The sequence below is a fragment of the Pelophylax lessonae genome, assembly GCF_965119305.1.
Source record: "Pelophylax lessonae genome assembly, chromosome: 3".
Classification (NCBI taxonomy): Eukaryota; Metazoa; Chordata; class Amphibia; order Anura; family Ranidae; genus Pelophylax; species Pelophylax lessonae.
In genome coordinates this window covers 245836888-245856590 of record NC_138770.1, presented here as the reverse complement: position 1 = coordinate 245856590, position 19703 = coordinate 245836888, and the positions used below count along the sequence as shown (strand labels likewise).

Below are 19703 nucleotides of genomic sequence, written 5' to 3'. Positions count from 1 at the left end.
CACAACCTTTAATACTACTATGTACATTCGTATTTTTTATGTTTTTTTTTTTCTTCTGCTTCTAGCCAAAGCGGACGGACGGCACCCTCTTGTGCTTTTGGTGAAGAAGGGGAGGAGGAGGACGGCCACACTCCAATATGCAGTCAGAGGCAGCGAGCCATTTGAGCAGCTGAAAATTGTGGATCGTAAGTAGAAAATAAAAATGTTAGAAATTTCTAATCTCTAATCACATTTTACAGAGCCCCCTTTACATCGGAGTCTCCAGACTTACTACACTGTAAGAGGGAAGTGTGAAGACTCTGATATAAGGAGAGTTTGGGAACCATTATTTGAGGGGGGAAGCTGGGGACTCTGGTGTAAAAGGGAACTCTGTGTTCCCCAAAGCTCCCCCATACATCTGAGCTTACAGAGACCCTCTTACACTTCCCTTCCTCAGTCCACCACAGTCAAGGGCACAACAAGTCCCACTGCAGAAGGCTACCTGCTTGGACTTGTAATCCTCTCTGTAGGGGAATGAGGAAATACTGCCTGCTATGCTAAGACTTGTAGTGCCCTCTGTTAGGGACTAAGGATTCCTCAGTCCTCAACATTCTAGGGCACTATAAGTCTCAGCATAGTGGGCTGTCATACCTCAGTCCCTCACAGCTCGGGTCAAAAACAACACAGTTAAACATCTAAAGGACAACTCCAAACAAAACTACCAATAATGGACAGAGTCCATATGCTCTATAATGTCAAAGACCCGCTACCACTCACCTTCCACCTCTGGTGCTGTCATTGTGTAGGGCAAAGGGCTCCATCTACACCATGTTTGGCTTTCATGTCAGATAGGCAGGACTTGCTCAGCTCCACTCTCTTCCTTGGCAATTGACTCTGGCGTCATTGTGGATCTTTCCTCCTCTAGAAAACCCCCAGGGGCCCTCTCCTTGTCCCCCAGCCACCCAGGGCCTTCTTCTCCTCCTCCTCCACCAACCATTTTCAGACTCTTCCAACTTCCCTGGGGCTACTCAACCACTTTGCATAGTGGACACAACAAATCTATGACCAGCCTGCAAAATATCAAGTCTGGGCCTGGTTACCTGTATGTTCCGGGTCCAGGGCGGAGCTCTCCTCCCAGAGCAACAACTGATGATAGCAGAGTGAGTTGACCGGCCAGTCACTTCCTACTGGTGCAGGTACACACCTACCGATTCCTCCACATCTTAGGATAACATGATCAGACGGCCAATCCCCAGGCAGAGAAGGAGGAGTAAGTGTCAGCGGACAACAGACACCTGGCAGACGCAGTGAAGGGACTGCAGCACACTGCTGCAACTTTTTGATCCGAGGATTGAAAGCAATCTTTTACTTGGGAGATTTCCCTGACTGCGCCCTTCGAAATGTTGGTGCTCCGCCACTGGCCGCAAGGCCCCTGTAGGTGCGAGGCCTTAGGCGCCCGCTTAATTTGCATGGTGCCCTCCTGTTTTAAAACATGGTCAATGCATCTCATTGGTGTAAGTGCACTTCTATGTTCTGAATTGTAGGGGCATTGAGTATGGTGCTAGCATGATGAGAGGTTACTGCCTATTTGTGTCCATAAATAATATATAATGTTTTTCTTTTATTTTAGAAACCAGTGATCAGGATGTGGAGGCTCAGCCTTCTCAGGCCCCCTGTAAGTAATGTGGATGTGCTGGTGTGTTGTGTATTAGGTCGAACTTGGAGGAATGATTGTTTGTTTTGTTTTCTTTTGTGGTTGATGTAACTTCAGCAAGAGAGGAGCCTCAGGCAGGGCCAAGTCGCCTGGATCCGGGCCAGGAACACATTGGTGCCCAAGAAGAGGCCAATTGGTCTCAAGCGGATGAGGACCTGGGCTCTCCTCAAATGGGAAGTAAGTATTCTACATGTGTTTGTGTGTTCAATGTGTCCTGGGAAATCTAAGGGCTGTAATATCTATATTTTGCCATTGGGGTTATGTAGCAGCTGACATTGAGGATGTTAGTTGTGGAGGACTGGGGAAGAGGGGCTGCTGCTTACCCAGTCCAAAGTAACTACTACCTTCAATGTTTCCCAACTACTTTCTGTGTGCCTTTATCAAATAGCTTTGGTTAAAGGATTGTATTTGTGTCTTTGTGTTTCTAGGAGATACGACGCCATCCCCCCATGAAGGGACACCATCCCCCCATGTAGGGTCTCCCCCATCCTCCCCCACTCCAGGCTCCCCTGAACTAGTCTGTAAGTACCTAAAATTAGATTCTCACATGAATTGTGTGTGCTAGGATGATGTGTATCTAGGATAATCTAAGTTGGAGTCTAAGCAAGTGTAGTTTTGCTATATGTGACAGGAAGGTTGGTCATGAAACACTCTTGCTTAACCTTCATGTTTGCAAGGTGGTTTTGGGGAGCTTTACAGGACATGTTATCTTTTGTAAGTTATCTCAAGCCACCCTATTCTAAATTGGTGTTAGTTTCTCTACATTGGAAATGGTGTGCTTTGTACTTGTCAATTTTTTGTGGACATTGTAATTTAATCATGTCCTGATTTAGTCAACACTGAAAATGTGTGTTTGTCAATCTTTCATAAATACTCTTCCTCGGTAATGTACCACATTCCAGTTCACAATTTGTGTTCTTTTTGTGCAGTTTCTCCCGAGCCAGCCACGCCATCAACTTCGGGGGCCCAAAAAAAAACTGATGATGGTAAGTTGTGTGCTTTTCCAGGAATGTGTCTACTTAGTAAGTGGAGAAATGCTAACTGTGTATGTCCCCGCTCAGGCTTCAAGTTCCTCTAAAGGCAGCAGGTTCTTTATGTGAATGCATTCTATGCATTAGTATTCCAAGTGATAGGTGTGCATATTCCCCCTAAGACTTACTGGGACCATTTTTTACGGTCCAAATTTTTGCACTAATACTTGTCTGGAACAGACTCCCCCTCCTCCTTAACTGAGGTGACAGCATGCCAATATTGCCTCCTGATGCTGTCACTCCTAATCATTGAGACCATTGGAAGGGAGGGGGGCAAGGCTGGCTCACAGCCTAGTGCCTGAACAGGCACAGGGTGCTTGGCTTCATCTCATGTGCCTCCATAGCAAGCTGCCTGCTGTGGGGTCAAACAACAGGAGGGAGGTGCCTAGAGGTGTGTACAGGGGCCATGTAAAAAGGAGGATTGTTATTTCTCTTGTCCCCAAAAACCTAGAGAGTGTAAGTCTAACCTGATTAGTTTTCCGCAGCCCTCCCAAAATGATATGTTTCCAACACTTAGAACAGGCAGGGCTGAGGCACCAAAAACATCAGAAAAACACAATCAGCACAAAAGCAGGGAGTACGTATCCTTAACGCTACAAGCTTCACCCAGAAGAATGACGCTTGCACTGTACAAATCTGCATCACCACCATATCAATGTCTAAATAAAACTTTCAGGGAAATGTGGAGGGGTAATGAGTGGGTGTTAGAGCGTTTTCATGACTGCGTAACCTACAGTTAGCGTGAGTCCATTTGTTGATAAACTTTTTCTTCTCTCTTAACACAGCTGGGATGGCGGAAAGGAGATCAGGGGAGCAGACACATCTGCTCCGTCCAGAACTGGCCCTCAAAATTCCTAAGGGTGAGTCTCTACTATGTGTCAGGTTCAATCTATAGACAGTAAGAGTGAGAGAGAAGGCTCCACAGATTCCAATGGTGATAGAGATAAATGTGTGCACATGTATCGTGTTGACCAATTGAACCCAAAACACCTTACATTCTTCAAAATGATTGCTTGTGTTTACATGCAGAAAAGCATTTTACTTAGCTTTGGTGGAACTGCTACTAACATTCCAAGCCATCTTATGTAACCTTTTGAACAATTTGCTGTGAAAGTTTGAGTTTAAGGTTTACAACAGCAATTTAGCATATTTGCTTCAGAGTGTTGATAAAAGCCAACCAATAGACTCCTAAGCATATTTGTTGAGGCACATTAATTACAATCCTTGTTTGGATCATTTTGCCTAAAACTAATTGTCATGTTTTTTTCTACCCAGGGCACACCCACCTCACCTACGAGGTCCTCCTGGATTATATGAGGTGGTGCGGAGACCGAATTCTATATTTGGAACACCTTTGTGGCGTGGATCCAGACCCTAAGGAGCCATTCGTTAGGAATGTCACACCTTTAAAAAGATCCTAGTATTTTTTTTTTGTTGTTTGTTTACTTATGTTGCACGTTGCAACACAAAGAAATGTCACATTTGTAATTGTTGCCCATTATAAACAAAAATCTAACAAAAAAATCAAAAACAGTTTAAAAAAATACCCTTTTTTTGGGACCCAAAAAAAAAAAAAAAAAAGCCTTGTTTTTGGCAACCAAAAAAAATATAAAAATTTATAAAAAAACCCTTTTTTTGGGACCCAAAAAAACAAAAAAAAAAAAAAAGCCTTGTTTTTGGCAACCAAAAAAACTATAAAAATTTATAAAAAAACCCTTTTTTTGGGACCCAAAAAAACAAAAAAAAAAAAAAAGCCTTGTTTTTGGCCACCAAAAAAAATATAAAAATTTATAAAAAAACCCTTTTTTTGGGACCCAAAAAAACAAAAAAAAAAAAAAAGCCTTGTTTTTGGCCACCAAAAAAAATATAAAAATTTATAAAAAAACCCTTTTTTTGGGACCCAAAAAAACAAAAAAAACAAAAAAAAGCCTTGTTTTTGGCAACCAAAAAAAAAATGTTTACAAAAAAGCCTTGTTGTTTTTATGGCAACGGACAAAACCACAAATGTTTACAAAAAAGCCTTGTTGTTTTTATGGCAACCGACAAAACCACAAATGTTTACAAAAAAGCCTTGTTGTTTTTATGGCAACGGACAAAACCACAAATGTTTACAAAAAAGCCTTGTTGTTTTTATGGCAACGGACAAAACCACAAATGTTTACAAAAAAGCCTTGTTGTTTTTATGGCAACGGACAAAACCACAAATGTTTACAAAAAAGCCTTGTTGTTTTTATGGCAACGGACAAAACCACAAATGTTTACAAAAAAGCCTTGTTGTTTTTATGGCAACGGACAAAACCACAAATGTTTACAAAAAAGCCTTGTTGTTTTTGGTAACAAACTAAACCAAAAATGTTTACAAAAAAGCCTTGTTGTTTTTGGTAACAAACTAAACCAAAAATGTTTACAAAAAAGCCTTGTTGTTTTTGGTAACAAACTAAACCAAAAATGTTTACAAAAAAGCCTTGTTGTTTTTATGGCAACGGACAAAACCACAAATGTTTACAAAAAAGCCTTGTTGTTTTTATGGCAACGGACAAAACCACAAATGTTTACAAAAAAGCCTTGTTGTTTTTATGGCAACGGACAAAACCACAAATGTTTACAAAAAAGCCTTGTTGTTTTTATGGCAACGGACAAAACCACAAATGTTTACAAAAAAGCCTTGTTGTTTTTGGTAACAAACTAAACCAAAAATGTTTACAAAAAAGCCTTGTTGTTTTTGGTAACAAACTAAACCAAAAATGTTTACAAAAAAGCCTTGTTGTTTTTGGTAACAAACTAAACCAAAAATGTTTACAAAAAAGCCTTGTTGTTTTTATGGCAACCGACAAAACCATAAATGTTTACAAAAAAGCCTTGTTGTTTGTTGGTAACAAACTAAAACACAAATGTTTACAAAAAAGCCTTGTTGTTTGTTGGTAACAAACTAAACCAAAAATGTTTACAAAAAAGCCTTGTTGTTTTTGGTAACAAACTAAACCAAAAATGTTTACAAAAAAGCCTTGTTGTTTTTGGTAACAAACTAAACCAAAAATGTTTACAAATAAGCCTTGTTGTTTTTATGGCAACCGACAAAACCACAAATGTTTACAAATAAGCCTTGTTGTTTTTATGGCAACGGAAAAAAACACAAATGTTTACAAAAAAGAATTGTTTTTGTGCAAACCTTCCAAAAAATGATGTCAAAACATAAAAAATGTTTAAAATGTTTATCTAAATTAAATTTAAGTATGTTGCTCTTTGCAACACAAATGTTACATTGGCAATTTAGTTCATTCTATTATATATTGTAATATATTTTTTGTACGCTACAGTTGGTAGACACCCACATGTGTTATTAAAACATTTATTTTATTACCCAAGTTTTCTTTTTGGTGTACACATCGAATGTCTTTTGTGTTGTATTTGTTTACTTGAGTGGTGTGGTCTGTAATTGTTAGTATGTTGGCTTTGGTTTATGTTAGCCTTGAGACTTGTTTTGAAGCTACATTTGAAGGGAGACCTTTTCTTGGGTCGTTATGTGAACATTGAGTTATCTAAATTTACATGAAATCATATGTTTGGAGATAGAGAAGCACGTGTGTATAAATGCCTACATTAACCAGGGCCATTACTTGGCCACCAACACTCCTAAAAAACCAAAGAGCAAACACAAACTAATCATTTTGCATAAAATTTTATTTCATCCCCAAAAGAAGCACTATAATAAATCATATTGTGCCACCCTCAAATTAAAAAAAAAAATGGCCCAAAAAATTGGCCAATGTAAATCATTAACAAAACTAAACCAAATTAAACAAAAAAACAAAAAATCAAGTTGGTGGTCGTGCCTGAAGCAGTGTGGTGAGCATTGTTAAGTTTCCTGCCATCAAATGGTGTGCCAAGAGTTCCATCTGGTCTGGGGTTAACTGTAGAGTTGTGCTCAAGTGGCCCATTAGGATCATATCTTCTGTCTGAGGCTGCTGATGATGCAGGGTGTTGAACGTTGGAAATGTCCCAGACAGAAGATGTTCGGCCAATAGTGTCATCTGCTCTGGGGTCAGCCTAAGCATTTGGGCAACGTGTGCCATTACCATGAGATGGGATCGTTGCTGCTCCAAGGCTATTTGATGCTGCTGGTGGTGCAAGGGTTGTGAAGATGTGTGGGGAGTGGTGGTTGATTGTTTGTTGTGGTCCACGGTGCGGGGGCAAACGACATGTCGCATTGGTGACAAAAAAGAAGAACGGCCTGGGGAGGAGTGAAGTGATAAAGGTGTGGAGGGAATGTAGTCAGGTGGAAGGGGTACTGTGGAACCAGTGCGCATTGAGGTTGTGCAGGAGGATTGCTCATTGAGGGGTGTGGGAGTCCGAACGGAGTGTGAAGTGCTAGGAGTGGCTACAGGAGGAATTGTCCCATCCCCAGCTGCCTGACAAGTGGCCAACACTGGCATTACCCTCCCACTACCACAACCTGCAGTGGCAGGTGAGTGAGATGTTTGGGAGGGCTCTGCCAATGGGGCATCTTCAGATCCAAACAGGCATTGGCGTGTGGCCAGCACCTGAGTGTCAACACTTTGCCGATCCCGTTGATGCTGGTCTGCTAAACTTACCAAGCTGTTACGCATATCCTGTTGAACCTGTAACATATCCTGGTGAACCTGTACCATTGTTGCTACAGATTCCTGTATGAGCCCGAGCAGACGTACTGCCTCAGTAGATTGCTGAGTACGCCTCCTTAACTCATTTTGGACCTGATACTCATCAAGCAGCCTCTCGGCTACATCCAGCATAGATGGACGAAGTTGGGTAGGTGACAATCCCTCTGCATCTAAGGCTACCTGAAAGCAGAAGAAATAGACCAAATCATTATCAAACATCATGACTAAATATTTCAGATTAGTTTGACAACTTAACACCCCAAGCAGAACGTTGAAAAGTTTGATGTGCTTCTAATGAGTACTTGTTCATTGTAAGATTATCCAAGCTAGCAACACTTCTGATAATGGGTACATATTATATTGGTGTGACTAATATGACAAAGGCAAAAAAGATTCAACATGAAGGTGTTCCCAATTAACCCTGGTGTGGTAGGTTGTTTATGCTTTTGGTAAATCTGTTACTACACCAATGACTTTATACATCTACGTATGTTGTCTAAAATCTTGCCATCAATCGGCTACAGGACAACCCAACCAAACGATACCCATGAATTTGGACCTGGAAAATCAAAGACGGGCCGGACTTTAAAGATCCTGGATGTTTTTGGAACATTAGTGGCACACCAAATTATAACATAATTCCCTGATGTTCAAGATAGAACTCTTGTTGTGCTGGTGCATCGTCAGAATGTCATAGCACTAATTTAACACACACAATGTAAGCCACATCTAGTCCAAAATCAATGCTACCATTGAAATGTTACATGTGCACCTTGTTCCCTTATATCACATACCACAGCACTGGATGCAGAATCGTCGCCAGCTCCTGATCCAACTCCAGCTGCAACGTCAAGAGGGGCCTGATGTTCTTTTAAAAAAAAAAAAAAAAAAACATGTTTAGTACATAACCTTAGTCAGTAATGATTATGGCCAGATTGCCCTCCTAGCTTCATGAATGAAGCATTGAGGCCAAACATTCAAAAGTGCTTTCCTGGGCTCATAGGACACTTGCTAAACCCTCCCAAAGGTTAAGAAGGCTTGGTCTGCCTACTAATGACGGCACCCATTAATGCTGTCAACTGTGTTTTGCAGGGTAAACATCTAAAAGGCAACACTCTTTCCTAAGAAAAAACATGTGTGTTAATGGGGTTAATAAGATTCAAAAAAACATTATTTGACTAGACATACCAACACCTTCCTCCAGGCCTAGCTGCACTGGGTGTGTTCCCTGCTGCGGATCTTCTGTAAAGGACATAGCAATATGAGCTATCTTGGCCAAAAAAAAACATCTACATTGTTTGGCACAGTATGATATTGGACCTACCAGGAGGAGGGTCAGCACTGATGTCAACACCTGTGAGTCCGTCTGGTTCGCCAAGCTGCATGGGCTGTGGAGGGGCTGAGATCCGTGCTACAGATGAACAAATTGCAGGTTGGGGAAAACAAAAAAAGGACAATTGGAAGGGCAAGTATCACATTCTCTTAATGTCACACATAGGATAGTAGTTAATCTTTTCCAAACAACTCACACAATTGACATCCAAGATAATATCCTACCTCGGTGCAAAGCATCCGAATCTAAGTCCTCTCTGGGAAAGATGGTATCGGGTCCTATGATGTTCAAGAAAGGTAATTGATAATCCCAGAGAGAACTTCGTGCACGTTCATCCAGCCGACCTTGACGGTCATAAAGACCCTCCGCAGCCCATGCAATTAGCTTCTTCCGAACGGACCCACAGATGTCGTTGACCTTCTTCCGCACACTGTCACGGTGGCGAGGTGCTTCACCCAGTGCATTTACAGCATCCCGGATTTCATCCCACAATCTGTTCTTCTCTGTTACTGAGCAAGACGCGGCCCTGGTCCCATGTATCGCCTGATATCTGGCCATATAGGCGTGGACCAGGGCACAGCACTGATTGTGGGTGAAACGGGGAAGCCGGGGTAATGTGGACAAGCTGACTCTGGTGGACGGACCCGCTCCAGGACTACTGTCAGAAGAGCCAGCTTGTCCACTTGGTGTGTTAACACCTCCCCCGGCTTCCTCCTCCGGGATGGGGATGGTGGACTCCCTCATGGATACAGCTGGAGCCTCCCTCACACCAGAGCCAGACGATCTGCCCACCCTGCCCCCCCTGCCCCCCCTGGCCCCCCTGGCCCCCCTGGCCCTTCTCATCCTTCCAGTGGGTGGGGCCATGGGAGCACGAGGTGGGCAGAGAATCTGGCTGTCCAGCAGCAGCAAAGAGCCCCAAACTCCTAAATCTGAAATGACAAAAGAGAAAACAGAAAAAACAGGATTTGCAGATTGCTCTTCATATACAGTATAATTAGTGAACAGTTACAGAACACACTTACCTAATGGCACAAACAGACTTGGTCGTGGTGGTGGTGGTAGTAGTGGGCAAAGAGCAGAAGAGGCTGCAAAGAAAAGGAAAAAAAAAAACACATAAGAAAACGCATATGGGTACAAATCACACGAGGCCCTCCAAACACTTACCTAATGGCACAAACACGGTGGTGGTGGTGGTGGTGGCAAAAAAAGCAGAAGAGGTTGCAAAGAAATGTACAAAAAAAACACATAAGAAAACGCATAGGGGTACAAATCACACGAGGCCCTCCAAACACTTACCTAATGGCACAAACACAGTGGTGGTGGTGGTGGTGGTGGTGGTGGCAAAGAGCAGAAGAGGCTGCAAAGAAATGTAAAAAAAAAACACATAAGAAAACTCATAGGGGTACAAATCACACGAGGCCCTCCAAACACTTACCTAATGGCACAAACACAGTGGTGGTGGTGGTGGTGGTGGTGGTGGTGGCAAAGAGCAGAAGAGGCTGCAAAGAAATGTAAAAAAAAAACACATAAGAAAACTCATAGGGGTACAAATCACACGAGGCCCTCCAAACACTTACCTAATGGCACAAACACAGTGGTGGTGGTGGTGGTGGTGGTGGTGGTGGTGGTGGCAAAGAGCAGAAGAGGCTGCAAAGAAATGTAAAAAAAAAACACATAAGAAAACTCATAGGGGTACAAATCACACGAGGCCCTCCAAACACTTACCTAATGGCACAAACACAGTGGTGGTGGTGGTGGTGGTGGTGGTGGCAAAGAGCAGAAGAGGCTGCAAAGAAATGTAAAAAAAAAACACATAAGAAAACGCATAGGGGTACAAATCACACGAGGCCCTCCAAACACTTACCTAATGGCACAAACACAGTGGTGGTGGTGGTGGTGGTGGTGGTGGTGGCAAAGAGCAGAAGAGGCTGCAAAGAAATGTAAAAAAAAAACACATAAGAAAACTCATAGGGGTACAAATCACACGAGGCCCTCCAAACACTTACCTAATGGCACAAACACAGTGGTGGTGGTGGTGGTGGTGGTGGTGGTGGCAAAGAGCAGAAGAGGCTGCAAAGAAATGTAAAAAAAAAACACATAAGAAAACTCATAGGGGTACAAATCACACGAGGCCCTCCAAACACTTACCTAATGGCACAAACACAGTGGTGGTGGTGGTGGTGGTGGTGGTGGCAAAGAGCAGAAGAGGCTGCAAAGAAATGTACAAAAAAAACACATAAGAAAACGCATAGGGGTACAAATCACACGAGGCCCTCCAAACACTTACCTAATGGCACAAACACAGTGGTGGTGGTTGTGGTGGTGGTGGTGGCAAAGAGCAGAAGAGGCTGCAAAGAAATGTACAAAAAATACACATAAGAAAACGCATAGGGGTACAAATCACACGAGGCCCTCCAAACACTTACCTAATGGCACAAACACAGTGGTGGTGGTGGTGGTGGTGTAATCCTTTATAGGCAAAAGGAGGCTGCAAACATTAAACATACATGAGAAATCGCATGACCTACATACGTGCACATAATAAATTACAGTTATCAGGAAAGCAAAAATGGTGTCTTTGGAAGCTGGGAAGGTAAGGGGGCAGGTTTAGATGCCAAATCTAGACTGCACACCTTTAACAAACATGAGAAAACACATGTCCAAACCACATGCACATGGGGCCAACTGCCAATGATTAAAAGACACTTGAGGGGTTCCCAAGCTATTGTGGGTTGGAGGGGATTCACCATAGACAACTTAAGCACACCCAAGATAAGTACAAATTGTCTCCTTCCTTTTTTTTGGGAGAGAGAGATACAATTGTCTTACCTCCAGATAATGTAGGTTGTGGGTCACAGGGTCTTGCTAGCACATAAGAAACATCGATCTATAACATCCAGCAGCCATATTGGCCATGTGCTCCTTTTATAGCTGGCTCACAGGTGTGATAATTAGCGGCCGTTTCTATATATATCTGCGCATTCGCGAATTTGCGCGTTCAAAATGGAGGACGATATCCCAGACGCATTAGATGGTGCAATGCTGGCATTTATTGGTGCCTTGTTTGAGGAGGCCCTGGCACAGGAGGCAGCAGAAGGTGGGGAAGCTGCAGCAGCAGCAGCAGCAGCACCTCCAGCAGCAGCACCTCCAGTCCGTGTGCCCTTACCTCGCCAGCCACGCATTTTTGCTCCAAGGATCTATTTGGACAAGCTGCGGGATTCTGATGTCAGGAGGAAGTTCCGGCTCGAGCGAGGAACTATTCTACACCTCTACCAGCTCATAGCAGAGAAAATTGACCCGGACACACAGCGCGGCCATGCGGTGCCCGGCATGGCCAGATTGCTGGCCACTTTGTATATTTTAGGGCGTGGCAGCTTCCAAGCCACTTCGGGAAGTATCATGGGCATTAGCCAGCCCACAGTTTCAAGGGTGTTCATGTTGGTCATTAATGCCATAGTGGATATAGTGCCCAATTTTATCCACTGGCCACAGAATGAAAATGAGTGGAATGAAGTCAAGTTGGGTTTCTACCGGCGGGCACACATGCCGCAAATCCTAGGGGCAATCGATGGCACCCACATAGCCATTAGGCCCCCAAGGAGCCACGAAAGTGAATACCGGAACCGCAAGCAGTACCACTCTGTGAACGTCCAATTAGTGTGTGACGCCAAACAGCGCATCATGAGTGTCAACACTGGTCACCCAGGGTCGTGCCATGATTCCAGTATGTTAAGAACAAGTACTCTGTACGAGGTGTTTGAAAGTGGACAAATACCCGAAGGGTGGCTTATTGGTAAAGTATTTTGTCTTAACAACATAAACTGTAAGATTACATAGACATAGGAATAAGCTACATCGGTGTACACCCTGATTTAAGCAAAGCCTACCTAAAATGGATGTGTTATTAGTTGTCAGGCTGTTCACACACAACCAGATCAGCAGCTTAGCAGCTCACAAAAGAAAGATTTGCAAAGTTGTCTTTGAGTCCAATGAAGGTGGTTAACCAATGTGTAAATGGTGTCCTCTAGCCACCCAAAGAAAACCTACAAATGATTCCAATGGTATTGCCATATCCCCAAAGTACTTTGCATAAGTGAGTCAATATTGGTTTCCTCACTCTAGTTGCAGATATATTCCAGAAGTAAGACCTAGGCTAATGTAATAGGAACAAAATAGGGGCCAAGTTGGAACTTGCAAGAGAAACCCACCACTTTGTGTGTCCTTTTTCCCATTTGTATTAGTGATTTAGGCAGTTAGACAGAGTTGAGATGTTTCATATGATTTTTTGCAAACAGACGAGCAGGTTGTTTAGTAAAATGCCTAATTGTCTCCCATTTTGAGGAGTCATCTAAAGTCACATGATAGGAAGAACTAATGTATATTTTTCTTATTTTTCAGGGGATGCTGGTTACCCGCAGCTGACGGCTCCAATCAGGTACCCCCAGGGCCCAGCAGAGAGGAATTACAACAGGGCCTTGCGGAGAAGCCGGAGTATCATTGAGTTGACCATAGGTCTTCTCAAGTCCCGGTTTCTCTGCTTGGCCCGGCCTGGGGGTGAACTCCTGTACTCTCCTACAAAGGCTTCCAAGATCATCCTGGCGTGCTGCGTGTTGCACAACATGTGCGTTGCCCGGGATGATTCTTGGGAGCTGACGGAGGAGAGGGAGCCAGAGGTCCGTCAGCCGGCGGCCCCCAGGCGGCGGAGCACCGCTGCCGGTATGGCCACCCGGAATACCCTGGTTGCTAGCCACTTTACATGTAAGTACTGTAACCGGTCAAGATAGGGCATGTGTATTAATTAGCTAGTTAGCAGAGGTGCCACTCACAGGGAGACAGAGGGTGATTATCATCTGCCAATGACACTTGCCATTGTAGATAAAGTGTAGTCAACATTGGTAAAATTGTGTTACTTGAGCAAAAACATGCACCTCTAACCATAAACATGTTGGTATTGTGAATAGTGTAAAGGGCTGAGAAGAGCTGGCAGGTGTTTATTTGTGTCTATGCCACCTGTGTAGTTATTGATAACATGAACGGCTGCTTGGTATCTTATGGTGTTGTAATTTTCCAGAACATCAACATCTTGGAATCATGGCACGTACCATGGGAAGCCTGTGGTGATGGGCTGTCTGGCGTCACAGGTGTGTATTCAAATGTTTACATTAATGATTTCTGGTTTGTGTAAGTTGGCATAAAATGTGTTATTTCACTCGTGATGTCGAAATTAAATGAAGTTCAGAATGAAGCAAACAGGCATTAAGATGTGATTTTCATAATGAAATGTCTTATCCTTTGTTTTATTTTTCCAGGAGTGGTACTGCTTGCGGGTGTAGGTGGTAGAAACCCACCTTGATGGACTCCACTCATTTTCTTTTGTGGTCAGTGGATATTTGGTAAGGCACATGGCCAATGACCAACATGAACACCCTGGAACTTCGAAAGTGGCTTGGAAGCTGCCCAGCAACCTTGCCATGCCTGTCCCCTATGAGCTGGTAGAGGTGCAGAATGGATTCTGAACTCTGCCGGAAGTTGTGGAAGACATCAGAATCCCGTAGCCATGGAGCAAAGATCGTGGTCTGGCGCTGTAAAGGCACACGGACTGGAGAGTGACAATATTCTTTTGCTGCATCCCTCCTTCTGCTGTCATTCTCAAATAAATAAATACATTAGAATTGAACATGTGTTTTTTTGTTTTGTGTGGGTGCCTACAGACAAAAGGGCCATCCACACTGTAAGATTTAGAGAAGACTTTATCCTTCCGATTGACATTTTCTATGTAGTGCAAGGGCCTGCCTGATTGCATCCAAATTGAAAGTGTTGAGGTTTGAGCTTCTATTATATGGTTTGGTTAAGTCTACAGGAAAAAGTCTAGACAAATTGTTAGTGTATGGCCCATTAAGCTGCCAAGGCCGGAGTTTTGCACTTTGCATGCTGCTTGTACTGGTGATGTGAGGGGTTGTAATGTAGAGTAGGGATGTGACAGTGTTGTGTTGAGGTGTGAGGCAAATGTAGTGTTGGACTATGAGGGCCTGTGTTGTTGAAATATGGAGAGAGTCCAATATCAGACACCTATGTTTATTGGTCAAGAAATTGTAAGAACCATGGTAAATATGTAAAGAATTGCATCTCGATAAAACTAGGACCACACTCATAAAATCAAAATTGTGTTGTTTCCATTGATGTGCTTGAAATTTGGGTAGGACACCCCCCTCCCCCCCCAAATTCAAGATAGTTTAAAAAAACTGTTTAAAAAAATGAGAGTGAAAAGAGATCCCAAGTGTAGTGATGTGATTTGAACCCATGACGTTGTGAACTGCAGTGAAGTTGCAAAGCACTTAGCTATTGTGCAGAATAAAGCTGTATGGTGGAAAAAAAGGAGTGTGTTAAGGCTAAAAAGCACATATAGCTAAAGAACTAAACATTGTATGGAATGTGGGAAGAAGACCATGGTAAAATTGTGAGGTTTCATCTTGCCCTGAAGTAGGGTAGGGGTTTGGTCACTTGCCTTTGGTACTTTCCTTCATAAGATCGATTCGACACACAGACAAGATCAAAAAAACACTTAAAATGGTGTAAGCTTGCAAGCGCTTCTGAGTGTAACATTATTTAGCAATATATATGATGTAATCCGTTACATTTTAGCAATATAAACAAAAAAAGAAAATAAAAAAAGTAGGTGGAGATGGTAAGCCTCGAACCTACAGCAGAGGGAGATGAATTACAGACATGTGATGTGTGCACTAATCCACTAGCCCACATCGCTATGTGAAACTGCTATAAGCACGAAGACATAAGTTTGCGAATTGGCGAAGCCGCGATCGTAAGTGAATCCCGCTGACGGCGGAATTCATTATTGCTGTTTTACTCGCCAATTCGCCGCAGCGCCAGTTAATTGATTTGAACGCGGCGAAACTGAAACACGTCATAGAGGTTTGAAGCTGCAGTTTCTTTAAATCCGGCCCTATATATTGCCCAACTGTTTGGAAAATATAAAATATGAACTTATGCCAAGTACATAAATACCAAACATGACATGCTTTAAAATTGTGAACACCTGTACAGCGCCGACAAACTACCTACATATTTAAAAGCCTTTATAGGTTACCACTTTAAATTTACAGAGGAGGCCTACTGCAAGAATTACTGCCCTTGATCTGATGTTCGTGGCGATACCTCACATGCATGGTGCGTTGCTGTTTACATATGACCGATGCTTGTGTTCGCCTTTGTGCGCAAACACGGAGGGACAGGGGTGCTCGAATTTTTTTTTATTATTATTTATTTTGCTTTATTTTATTTTGACACCTTCCTTTTCATTTTGTATTTATTTATTTTTTTTTTCATTTTTATTGTTATCACAGGGAATTTAAATATCTCCTATGATAGCAATAGGTAGTGACAGGTACTCTTTTTTAAAAAAATTGGGGTCTATTAGACTCTAGATCTCTCCTCTGCTCTTAAAGCATCTGACCACACCAAGATTGGTGTGATCAGATGCTTTCCCAATTTCCAAATGGCACTGTTTATATCTGGCGAAACTGAAGTCATGAAATGCTCGTAGCTTCCGGTATCTTAGGCCAGTGGTTCTCAACTCCGGTCCTCGGGACCCACCAACAGGCCAGGTTTGCAAGATAACTAAATTACATCACAGGTGATCCCATTTGCTGCTCTGTGATTGCAGTATTCTAGTCTGCATCTCCCCAAGGTAATACTTAAAATCTGGCCTGTTAGTGGGTCCCGAGGACCGGAATTGAGAACCACTGTCTTAGGCCATAGAGATGTTTGGAGAAATTCTGGTCTCCAAACAGCTCTATGGTCAGCTGACTGAACCACCGGCTGCAGGCTCGGGTTCGGGTGGGCCAGGAGAACCCAAGAAAACAGTGAATCGATGTGGATGAAGAAATCTCTGCCAAGAAAAGTGTTAAAAAATATATGGCGAAGCATAGGGGAGATCCACCCTCTGTCTCCCCCCCATCCCCTATGCTTTGCCATATATGCTCTTTTTTTTAACTGCGATGGTGAAATCACCTCCTACAGCGCTGCAATCGTTGATATACATATATGCTGAGAGCAAACGCTATTCCTGTCAGGATAAACAAATCAGTGCTGCAGCTGATGGGCATACCTGCAAAGCAAACAATGGTTAAAAATAAAACACAGTAACATTAAAACTAGGGATAGACCGTTTATTGGCAAGGCAGATATATCGGTGGCCGATATGCACTTTCCCCGATATATCAGTATCGGCCCCAGAACTGGCCGATATTGCTGATATTCTTGTGATGTCATTCTGCCTTCTTAGGCTACCTTCCTCGCCTTGGACAGCCTCATCTGGAGTCGGGACTAGTCTCGCGGGAGTGTATCACCATAGCCATACACCCACCCACCCACAGCAGCCCGGTGCCAGCCAGCCATCCACATCCACAGGCCCTGTACAGGCCAGCCACAGGCACTGTACCAGCGAGCCACAGACCCTGTACCAGCCAGCTACCCACCTACAGGCCCTGTACCTGCCAGCCACAGGCACTGCACCAGGCAGCCACCCACAGGCCCTGTACCAGGCAGCCACCCACAGCCCCTGTGCCAGCCACCCACCCACCACAGGCTGCCAGACAGCCAGCCACCCACCACAGGGTGCCAGACAAACAGCCACCCACAGACAGGGTGCCAGATAGCCACAGGCCCTGTACCAGCCAGCCACAGGCACTGTACCAGCCAGCCGCCCACAGGCCCAGTACCAGCCAGCCACCCACAGCCCCACAGGGTGCCAGCCAACCAGCCACCTACCACAAGGTGCCAGCCAGCCAGCCATCCCCCACAGGGTACCAGCAAGTCAGCCATTAAGCATTAAACAAAAATTAACATGTTCAGTACCAGATTTGTGTCAAAAATTGTCTTTATTTTTCAAAACTTTAAATGTACAAAATATCGGCCCATATCGGCCGATACCGATACATTGTGACCAAAATATCAGTATCGGCCCTGAAAAAAAACATACTGGTCTATCCCTAGTTAAAACATTACAATATAATAGTATACAGTGCAGTAAAACAGTAGAATGGTGGCATCTGCAAATAACTATAACTATGGTTAACAATGAAAAACACAGCAACACTAAAGCATTACATTATAATAGCACACAGTACAGTAAAACAGTAAAATGGTGGTATCTGCAAAGAAAACTATGGTTATCAATGCAAAACAGTAACAATAAAACATTACAGTATAGCAGTACATTATAAAATACAGTAAAACAGTAAGAACAGAAAATTAACTAAATAAAACGACTATTTATTTATTTTTTTATTTATTTTTTTTTGTAAGGTTTTTTTTTATACACTTTATTCGTAACTGTAAAAAAACTTTAAACGTTCCAGGTTAGGGTCTCTCAAAATGCGGTAGCCATCTAACATCTTTCGAGACCCTGTGTGAAAGTGTGCCTTAGACTGTGCCATGTTGTACCCTATACGAATAGCGACGCAAACAGTCCCCAATGCAGGGACCAGGATGGCCAGGACAGAAGGGAAAGTTAAAGAGGGTGTCACGCCTATATCTGCGTTTTCTACAGAAACAACATCTTATTTGGGGTGCTCTTTGGGTAGGGGTACAAGGGGGGACATCTGCAAAATGCCTTCCATGCAGCCGGCTCACTGGATCTGGATTGTGAATTTGGGCCACAGCACCTTCTGGATACAGAGGGGCTGAGATGATCTCTTCCTGGAATTTTAGGAAGAATCCACTTCTTCCTGATGCTTTGCATGGTACAGCAAAGCCAATTGGAATAAGTATACAAACACTTTCTTGTACCAGCATCTGGCCTTACAGGCAATTAAGTACGGTGTCATCATCTGGTCATTGAAGTCCAACCCTCCCATGTTAAGGTTGTATTCGTGGACACAGGAGGAGCTTCTCAACAACATCAGTCGCCGTTGCAATTTGGACTGTCGTATCTGCGTGAATGGAGAACAGAACATTCCGTGTGTCCCTCCACTTCACTGCAAGCAATTTATTACACTTCAAGCAGGCTCTCCCTCTCTAAGTCGGGAATCTACAAGCCGTTGGGGGAAGCCCCGGCGATTAGGTCGCACGCTGCCACATGTGCCAATTCCAGAATCAAAAAGGTGACTAAAAAGTGGCAAGCTTGTGTAATAAGCTTGTGCCCAAACTTTCGATCCCCACTGTATGCACATACAAATGTAACGGCATGTGTTGGGGGCGTCTACACGTGAAAACGTTGATTACGATACACATCTTACATATTGCATTTGAGAGCAATAATTCTAACACCAGACCTCCTCTGTAACACTTGACTGCTGAGAAGCATAGGCTCATTTATAAGCAGCTAATAGACCAATACTTTTCCCCTCAAAGAGACAAAGAAGCTGATTAAGTTGGAAATAGGGCAAGGCCACAGCTTTATTGAACTTTGCAAAAGTAACAACTTTCCAAATGTACCAAACAACAGTGCCAGTCACGGTTATACTGTGAGCACCTGACAATGCCAGTCACAGTTCTACCGTGAGCACCCATAAAACATAAACTTACATAGTCTAAGAGGCCTTTCCTTACCATCAGTGCTAGACAGACATTTGACTGACCCCAGAATTTAACTTGAGGGCATAGCCCATAAAGCAACATCAATTGCTGTCAAAACCACCAATAAAGCTGTGATAAAACATCACAACGGGCAGGGGGTGGTCAACTCTTGTAACAGCTGAATCTCCTCAGAGCAGTTGGATGTGCCCCAGCCTTTTCCTAGAGTTCAGGCTCCACCCAGTCACCTCAGGTCTTTGTAGCCAATCCCAAGGGAGCTACCTAACTTCTCTTTTAGGTTCACACCCACAGTGACGCCATGCTTCCAGCAGTAAAGGCTCCCTTTCCCTAAAGGAGGTTCAAGGGGCCTTCAAAACTGATAGGGGACTTTTGAAGCATCGGCTATAGAAAATATAGGGTACTAAAGTATGTTGCCATTTCACAGACGCACACAAATTTAAGGTTTGACATGT

General features: G+C 43.4%; 1 protein-coding gene across 1 annotated transcript in view; it reads right to left on the bottom strand.

Moving 5' to 3' along the window:
* The window catches only part of LEKR1 (leucine, glutamate and lysine rich 1), a 285005-nt gene that overhangs the window by 41840 nt on the left and 223462 nt on the right, over positions 1 to 19703 (bottom strand). The window lies entirely within an intron of this gene.